This window comes from Elephas maximus, chromosome 25, assembly GCF_024166365.1.
Source record: "Elephas maximus indicus isolate mEleMax1 chromosome 25, mEleMax1 primary haplotype, whole genome shotgun sequence".
Lineage (NCBI taxonomy): Eukaryota > Metazoa > Chordata > Mammalia > Proboscidea > Elephantidae > Elephas > Elephas maximus.
In genome coordinates, this window is record NC_064843.1 from 68150113 (window position 1) to 68159060 (window position 8948).

The following is an 8948-nucleotide window of genomic DNA, read 5'->3' on the forward strand; positions in this document are numbered from 1 at the left end:
CTTTTGGTAGAATAGACATTATTACTATGTTAAGTCTTCCTATCCATGAGCAAGGTATGTTTTTCCACTTAAGTATGTCCTTTTGAATTTCTTGTAGTAGAGCTTTGTAGTTTTCTTTGTATAGGTCTTTTACATCCTTGGTAAGATTTATTCCTAAGTATCTTATCTTCTTGGGGGCTACCGTGAATGGTATTGATTTGGTTATTTCCTCTTCGGTGTTCTTTTTGTTGATGTAGAGGAATCCAAGTGATTTTTCTATGTTTATTTTATAACCTGAGACTCTGCCAAACTCTTCTATTAGTTTCAGTAGTTTTCTGGAGGATTCCTTAGGGTTTTCTGTGTATATAATCATGTCATCTGCAAATAGTGATAACTTTACTTCTTCCTTGCCAATCCGGATACCTTTTATTTCTTTGTCTAGCCTGATTGCCCTGGCTAAGACTTCCAACACGATGTTGAATAAGAGCGGTGATAAAGGGCATCCTTGTCTGGTTCCCGTTCTCAAGGGAAATGCTTTCAGGTTCTCTCCATTTAGAGTGATATTGGCTGTTGGCTTTGCATAGATGCCCTTTATTATGTTGAGGAATTTTCCTTCAATTCCTATTTTGGTAAGAGTTTTTATCATAAATGGGTGTTGGACTTTGTCAAATGCCTTTTCTGCATCAATTGATAAGATCATGTGGTTTTTGTCTTTTGTTTTATTTATGTGATGGATTACATTAATGGTTTTTCTGATATTAAACCAGCCTTGCATACCTGGTATAAATCCCACTTGATCAGGGTGAATTATTTTTTTGATGTGTTGTTGGATTCTATTGGCTAGAATTTTGTTGAGGATTTTTGCATCAATGTTCATGAGGGATATAGGTCTATAATTTTCTTTTTTTGTAATGTCTTTACCTGGTTTTGGTATCAGGGAGATGGTGGCTTCATAGAATGAGTTGGGTAGTATTCCGTCATTTTCTATGCTTTGGAATACCTTTAGTAGTAGTGGTGTTAACTCTTCTCTGAAAATTTGGTAGAACTCTGCAGTGAAGCCGTCCGGGCCAGGACTTTTTTTTGTTGGGAGTTTTTTGATTACCGTTTCAATCTCTTTTTTTGTTATGGGTCTATTTAGTTGTTCTGCTTCTGAATGTGTTAGTTTAGGTAGGTAGTGTTTTTCAAGGAATTCATCCATTTCTTCTAGGTTTTCAAATTTGTTAGAGTACAATTTTTCATAATAATCTGAAATGATTCTTTTAATTTCATTTGGTTCTGTTGTGATGTGGTCCTTCTCATTTCTTATTCGGGTTATTTGTTTCCTTTCCTGTATTTCTTTAGTCAGTCTAGCCAATGGTTTATCAATTTTGTTAATTTTTTCAAAGAACCAGCTTTTGGCTTTGTTAATTCTTTCAATTGTTTTTCTGTTCTCTAATTCATTTAGTTCAGCTCTAATTTTTATTATTTGTTTTCTTCTGGTGCCTGATGGATTCTTTTGTTGCTCACTTTCTATTTGTTCAAGTTGTAGGGACAGTTCTCTGATTTTGGCTCTTTCTTCTTTTTGTATGTGTGCATTTATTGATATAAATTGGCCTCTGAGCACTGCTTTTGCTGTGTCCCAGAGGTTTTGATAGGAAGTATTTTCATTCTCGTTGCTTTCTATGAATTTCCTTATTCCCTCCTTGATGTCTTCTATAACCCAGTCTTTTTTCAGGAGGGTATTGTTCATTTTCCAAGTATTTGATTTCTTTTCCCTCGTTCTTCTGTTATTGATCTCTAGTTTTATTGCCTTGTGGTCTGAGAAGATGCTTTGTAATATTTCGATGTTTTGGACTCTGCAAAGGTTTGTTTTATGACCTAATATGTGGTCTATTCTAGAGAATGTTCCATGTGCGCTAGAAAAAAAAGTATATTTTGCAGCAGTTGGGTGGAGAGTTCTGTATAAGTCAATGAGGTCAAGTTGGTTGATTGTTGTAATTAGATCTTCCGTGTCTCTGTTGAGCTTCTTACTGGATGTCCTGTCCTTCTCCGAAAGGGGTGTGTTGAAGTCTCCTACTATAATTGTGGAGGTATCTATCTGGCTTTTCAGTTCTGTTAAAATTTGATTTATATATCTTGCAGCCCTGTCATTGGGTGCGTAAATATTTAATATGGTTATGTCTTCCTGATCAATTGTCCCTTTTATCATTATATAGTGTCCTTCTTTATCCTTTGTGGTGGATTTAAGTCTAAAGTCTATTTTGTCAGAAATTAATATTGCTACTCCTCTTCTTTTTTGCTTATTGTTTGCTTGATATACTTTTTTCCATCCTTTGAGTTTTAGTTTGTTTGTGTCTCTAAGTCTAAGGTGTGTCTCTTGTAGGCAGCATATAGATGGATCGTGTTTCTTTATCCAGTCTGTGACTCTCTGTCTCTTTATTGGTGCATTTAGTCCATTTACATTCAGGGTAATTATAGATAAATAAGTTTTTAGTGCTGTCATTTTGATGCCTTTTTATGTGTGTTGTTGACAATTTCATTTTTCCACATACTTTTTTGTGCTGAGGCGTTTTTCTTAGTAAATTGTGAGATCCTCACTTTCATAGTGTTTGACTTTATGTTAGTTGAGTCGTTACGTTTTTCTTGGTTTTTGTCTTGAGTTATAGAGTTGTTATACCTTTTTGTGGTTACCTCATTATATACCCCTATTTTTCTAAGTAAAAACCTAACTTGTATTGTTCTATATCGCCTTGTATCACTCTCCATATGGCAGTTCAATGCCTCCTGTATTTAGTCCCTCTTTTTGATTATTGTGATCTTTTACCTATTGACTTCCATGATTCCCTGTTATGTGTATTTTTTTTTTAATTAATCTTAATTTGTTTGTTTTTGTGATTTCCCTATTTGAGTTGATATCAGGACGTTCTGTTTTGTGACCTTGTGTTGTGCTGATATCTGATATTATTGGTTCTCTGACCAAACAATATCCTTTAGTATTTCTTGTAGCTTTGGTTTGGTTTTTGCAAATTCTCTAAACTTGTGTTTGTCTGTAAATATCTTAATTTCGCCTTCATATTTCAGAGAGAGTTTTGCTGGATATATGATCCTTGGTTGGCAGTTCTTCTCCTTCAGTGTTCTGTATATGTCGTCCCATTCCCTTCTTGCCTGCATGGTTTCTGCTGAGTAGTCAGAACATATTCTTATTGATTCTCCCTTGAAGGAAACCTTTCTTTTCTCCCTGGCTGCTTTTAAAATTTTCTGTTTATCTTTGGTTTTGGTGAGTTTGATGATAATATGTCTTGGTGTTTTTCTTTTTGGATCAATCTTAAATGGGGTTCGATGAGCATCTTGGATAGATATCCTTTCGTCTTTCATGATGTCAGGGAAGTTTTCTGTCAGAAGTTCTTCAACTATTTTCTCTGTGTTTTCTGTCCCCCCTCCCTGTTCTGGGACTCCAATCACCCGCAGGTTATCCTTCTTGATAGAGTCCCACATAATTCTTAGGGTTTCTTCATTTTTTTTAATTCTTTTATCTGATTTTTTTTCAGCTATGTTGGTGTTGATTCCCTGGTCCTCCAGATGTCCCAGTCTGCATTCTAATTGCTCGAGTCTGCTCCTCTGACTTCCTAGTGTGTTGTCTAATTCTGTTATTTTATTGTTAATCTTTTGGATTTCTACATGTTGTCTCTCTATGGATTCTTGCAACTTATTAATTTTTCCAGTATGTTCTTGAATAATCTTTTTGAGTTCTTCAACAGTTTTATCAGTGTGTTCCTTGGCTTTTTCTGCAGATATCCTAATTTCATTTGTGATATCATTAAGCATTCTGTAAATTAGTTTTTTATATTCTGTATCTGATAATTCCAAAATTGTATCTTCATTTGGGAAAGATTTTGATTCTTTTGTTTGGGGAGTTGGAGAAGCTGTCACGGTCTGCTTCTTTAAGTGGTTTGATATGGATTGTTGTCTCCGAGCCATCACTGGGAAACTAGTTTTTCCAGAAAATCCGCTAAAAAAAAAACTGCAGTCAGATCCCTATCAGAGTTCTCCCTCTGGCTCAGGCTATTCAGATGTTAATGAAGCCGCCTGGGGAGGGTGGGGGAGGGAACAGAGAGATAGGAGAGTAGCACCTCAGAATATAGCCAGAGTTGCTTGTCTTGCTTGGAATGACTCTTATATCTGAGATTCCCGCGGGCGCGTCGCCTATGTGTGCTGTCTGTGTGGAGATTGCCCCCGGGGGGTCTGGCCCGCTGGAGTCACGGTCAGATCCTCCGCTTCCAGCCCCACGCCCAGCGTCAAGGCTCCCCTACTGGGACGGTGCACTCTCGACTCCAAAATCAGTCGCTGCCTCCCGGGGACTTCTCGTCCCTCCAGCCGCGTGGCCGTGCCGCCCCCGTGAACCAGGTGGGCCCCCTCCCGGGGTTAGTTCAGATGGGTGGAGTAGCTCCCCGTGCTTGTGCCGCGACCGAGTGTCCCGGCTGGAACGCTGTTCTCCCCGCTCCAATACCAGTCGCTGCCTCCCGGGGACTTCTCCTACCGGCTGCGTCCCACGCCGCCCGCGCGACCCGGATGGTCACCTTCCCGGGGTTAGTTCAGGGGGTGGAGCAACTCTCCGTGTTTATGGCGTACCTGCGTGCATTTCAAATCCCTGTGGGACGGTTCCCCGGCTCGGATGCTGCTCTTTCTGCTCCAAGATCAGTCACTGCCTCCCGGGGACTTCTCCTAACGGCTGCGTCCCACGCCGCCCGTGGAACCGGCTAGTCCCCCTCCCGGGGTTAGTTCAGGGGGGTGGAGCAGGTCTCTGTGCTTGTGCCGTACCTGACTGGTATGCTGGCTCCAGGCTCTGGAAACAATCGCTGCTTCCCCGTATTAGTTCGTTCTCCGTCTCTAAATCTGTGTTTGTTGTTCAGGGTTCGTAGATTGTTATGTATGTGATCAATTTACTTGTTTTTCCGTGTCTTTGTTGTAAGAGGGATCCGAGGTAGCGTCTGCCTAGTCCGCCATCTTGGCTCCGCCTCAGGAAATCTGCTTTTTGGCTTTATATGAAATTCCTTCTCTTTGACCCATCCAGGCACCCTATGGTTTTGTTTAAAGTGGTGGGAAGATAAGATCCTGGCTCTACTTGGCCTTGCCCCACCTCCAGTCTGAATTTACTATTTGTTTGCTGCTCACTAAGCTCCAGTGACACTGAACTTTCTGTTCTGCAAGTTTTCCAAATGGGTTCCTACCTCAGGGCCTTTGTACCTGCTGTTCTCCCAGATTCATTCTTTATTTTTTTTTGTCTCAGTTCAAATGTCATCTCCTGTCACTAGCTACTCAACCCACTTTTCTTCACAGCACTGACAACTATCAATTATATATTCGGACACAGCTAATATAATCAGGGGTTTCATTCATCCATTTCAGGGATATTAGTGAAGCCAAGGGAAGTGAGGAGACACAGTAGTGAAAAGGCTTTTCCCTGCTGAAGTGCACAAATTATGAAGACTTAAGACATATCATGAGATGGGGAGGAGGGAAGGACCATGGGGCCTCTCAGGAGGAAGAGATTACATATGGATAAGGGGAATCATGGAAAATTTCATGAAGAAAATAACCATGAAGAATGGGTAGATGGACTTTAAAATTTATTTAACCAAGAGTGAAAAAGAAAACTATAAGTCAATTCCAAGAAGAGAACACACAGTTCATAAGTCAGCAACCATTAATAGACCCTGTGGCCTTCGATTTTTCTTACTAACACTTGTTTTAATTATAAAATATTGTAGAAAAACTGAAAATACAACAGTAAGGAAAAATGAACCCCCCGATAATTCTGTCACTCATAATCAGTGCTTACATTTAGTATAAACCTGTGTTCTCAACACAGTAGCCACTAGCCACATGTGGTTATTTAATTTAAGTGCAAATTAATTACAATGAAATACAATTTTAATAGTTATATGTATAATACTTCACATTTAAAACGACTGTCATTTTGGCATTACATTCTTATTTGTCTTTTCATTTATCATTATTTTATCATCTTTTACAAATTCCTAGTTAGCTCTTAAAATTGCCATTCCTTTTAGCAGCACGATAAAAAAACCCTGTTGCTATAAAGTCGATTCCAATTCATAGCAACCCTATAGGACAGAGTAGAACTGCCCCATAGGGTTTCCAAGGAGCAGCTGATAGATTCAAACTGCCAACCTTTTTGTTTAGCAGCCCAGCTCTTAACCACTGCACCATCAGGGCCCCAGAAGCACAGTAGTTTATGATATTAGCTGGGTACACAGAAATCATGAGTGGCTTGTGTAACAGGGCCAGACTTGTCCATGAGGTGACTCTTGGCTGTTTCCTTTACTGGCTGTGTTAGTTTAAGGAAATATTTAAACTTTCTTGTGGCTCAGCTTCTGCTTCCATAAAGTGAGGGTAATAAGGGGCTGTTCGTGAGGATTACGAGTTAAAATATTATAGCACACGTTGTTGTTGTTAGGTGCCGTCGAGTTGGTTCCAACTCATAGTGACCCTATGCACAACAGAACAAAACACCGCCTGGTCCTGAGCCATCCTTACAATCCTTGTTATGCTTGAGCTCATTGTCGCAGCTACTGTGTCAGTCCACCTCGTTGGGGGTATTCCTCTTTTCCACTGACCCTGTCCTCTGCCAAGCCTGATGTCCTTCTCCAGGGACTGATCCCTCCTGACATGTGTATGGATTGCACCTCAACATAAAGAAAACAAAAATCCTCACAACTGGACCAATGAGCAACATCATGATAAACGGAAAAAAGATTGAAGTTGTCAAGGATTTCATTTTACTTGGATCCACGATCAACAGCCATGGAAGCAGCAGTCAAGAAATCAAAAGACACATTGCATTGGGTAAATCTGCTGCAAAGGACCTCTTTAAAGTGTTGAAGAGCAAAGAAGTCACCCTGAAGACTAAGGTGCCCCTGACCCAAGCCATGTATTTTCAATCGCATCATATGCATGTGAAAGCTGGACAATGAATAAGAAAGACCAAAGAAGAATTGACGCCTTTGAATTGTGGTGTTGGCGAAGAATATTGAATATACCATGGACTGACAAAAGAACGAACAAATCTGTCTTAGAAGAAGTACAACCAGAATGCTCCTTAGAGGCAAGGATGACGAGACTGTGTCTTACGTACTTTGGACATGTTGTCAGGAGGGACTGCACACATAATGATCAATAAATGTCAGCTTCCCCTTCCTTGCTCAGTTCACTCTATAGTTAGGAGACTGAACCTTTCACAGGTGTTAAGTGTGACCTACAGCAACATGGAAAAAATCTCTGTACAACTTGATTTTTCTCTTTTGAATCTTCCCTTGAAATATTTTCCCCAGGGTAGTACAGACTGGTCATAGGGTACAATTATTTTCATGACTCTTCTCAGGAATTGCCAAGTCACTCTCAGACTTTGCAGAGCCTCTGGCCAGACTTGGCAGCACCTGCAGCCATCCCCACAGCCCTGCCCTCAAAGTTATTGAAATCCAACTTGCTTGTTTAACAATCCCAAGGGAATAAGGAGAAAGTCCAAGAGGTTGACTGGGGGTATGTGTATGGGTGGGGTGTAGGGGCATTCCAGATTGATTATGCCTTAAGAAGTCTGCAGCTGGAATGGGTCCAGGTAAGAAGATGACTTTGGAAACATCACACTAGCTCTGGACAAAGGACTTTTCCGACATCTAGTTTGGGTAATTCTGATCTCTGTGTAATTTGGGTACCTTTGCAGTGTCCTTGCTTAGTCAGCTAAGACCACCAGGAGCAAATCTGTGGTCTCACAGAATCAGGTTATTAGCCCATTGCAATGAGGAAGCATACACACCTGTGCAACCTCACGGGGCGTCTCAAGAACAAAGGAAAAGGCGGTGTTAATGGGGGTTTTGCAGGGAGGGTGGAGTTCATGTGAAATTTAATTGAGGCAGTGTTTCCACTGACTCAACGTCAGGTCTGGACTGCAAGTGGATCCGGGTCCTGCTTCCTTGGGAACCACAGTGTTAGACAGATGGAGGAAGCTGCGTCCAGAAACCCCTTCTCTGCAGCTCTGCCCTGGGGTTGGAATGGGAGCCGCTTCTCCATGTCAGAGTGACTTAGCTCCCCCTGGTAGGAGTGGGTGTTTCTTTTTACCTACTGGTTTCCACCAGCAAGGTGTCTGGCAGTTTGTGCTTTTAGGGAACGAGGCTTCCAGTGAGTAAGAAAGCAGTACTCAGTCATAGAAGGGGTACTAACGACACCTTACAGCTGTCCTTGGAGAATGTGGTCTCTGGTGAACTTTGTAGCTGGCTCTACCGGGTCTGCCATCCCGGGCTGATGAACGCAGTGCACATTTCCACTTTCTCAGTATGAACTAAATATTACTTTCTCAGCTGCTATCTTCAGGTCCTCCCTACCCAACCCAGGAGACTGGGCCTGCAGGCCTTGGAGGCTGTCTTTCAAGCTCACGCTCAGTTCCCCTTAATGTTAACTAGAATTCAGCCCCACCCCAGAACCCGTGGGACCCCGATTGGGGCCACGCCCGCCTGAAAGCCCCCGGGGGGCAGGCTTCCCTCCCAACTGCCCTCCTGTCAGCAGGGCAAGCAGAACCGCATGCTTGGAATCCGGAATCCTGCGCCTTACTCGGATCCCAACGTCCACCGGGCTTGTCCAGGAACGGTTCGAATCCCAAGCCCTGGGCATCTTCCCCACCACGCGCTCCTCCAGCCCGTGGCCCCGCCTCTCCTCCCGAGGCCCCGCCCCTGAGGGACCGCTCCGCCCCCTCCCTCCTCGCGGCGCAGTGCGCAGGCGTGGCCCCTGCCCGGAGCGGTGGCCACAGTCCCCTCTCCTCCCGAGGCCCCGCCCCGAAATGACAGCCCCGCCCCCTCCCTCCCGCGGCGCAGTGCGCAGGCGCGGCCCCTGCCCGGCGCAGTGGCCACAGCCCCGCCTCTCCCCCGAGGCCCCGCCCCGGAGGGACAACCCCGCCCCCTCCCTCCCGCGGCGCAGTG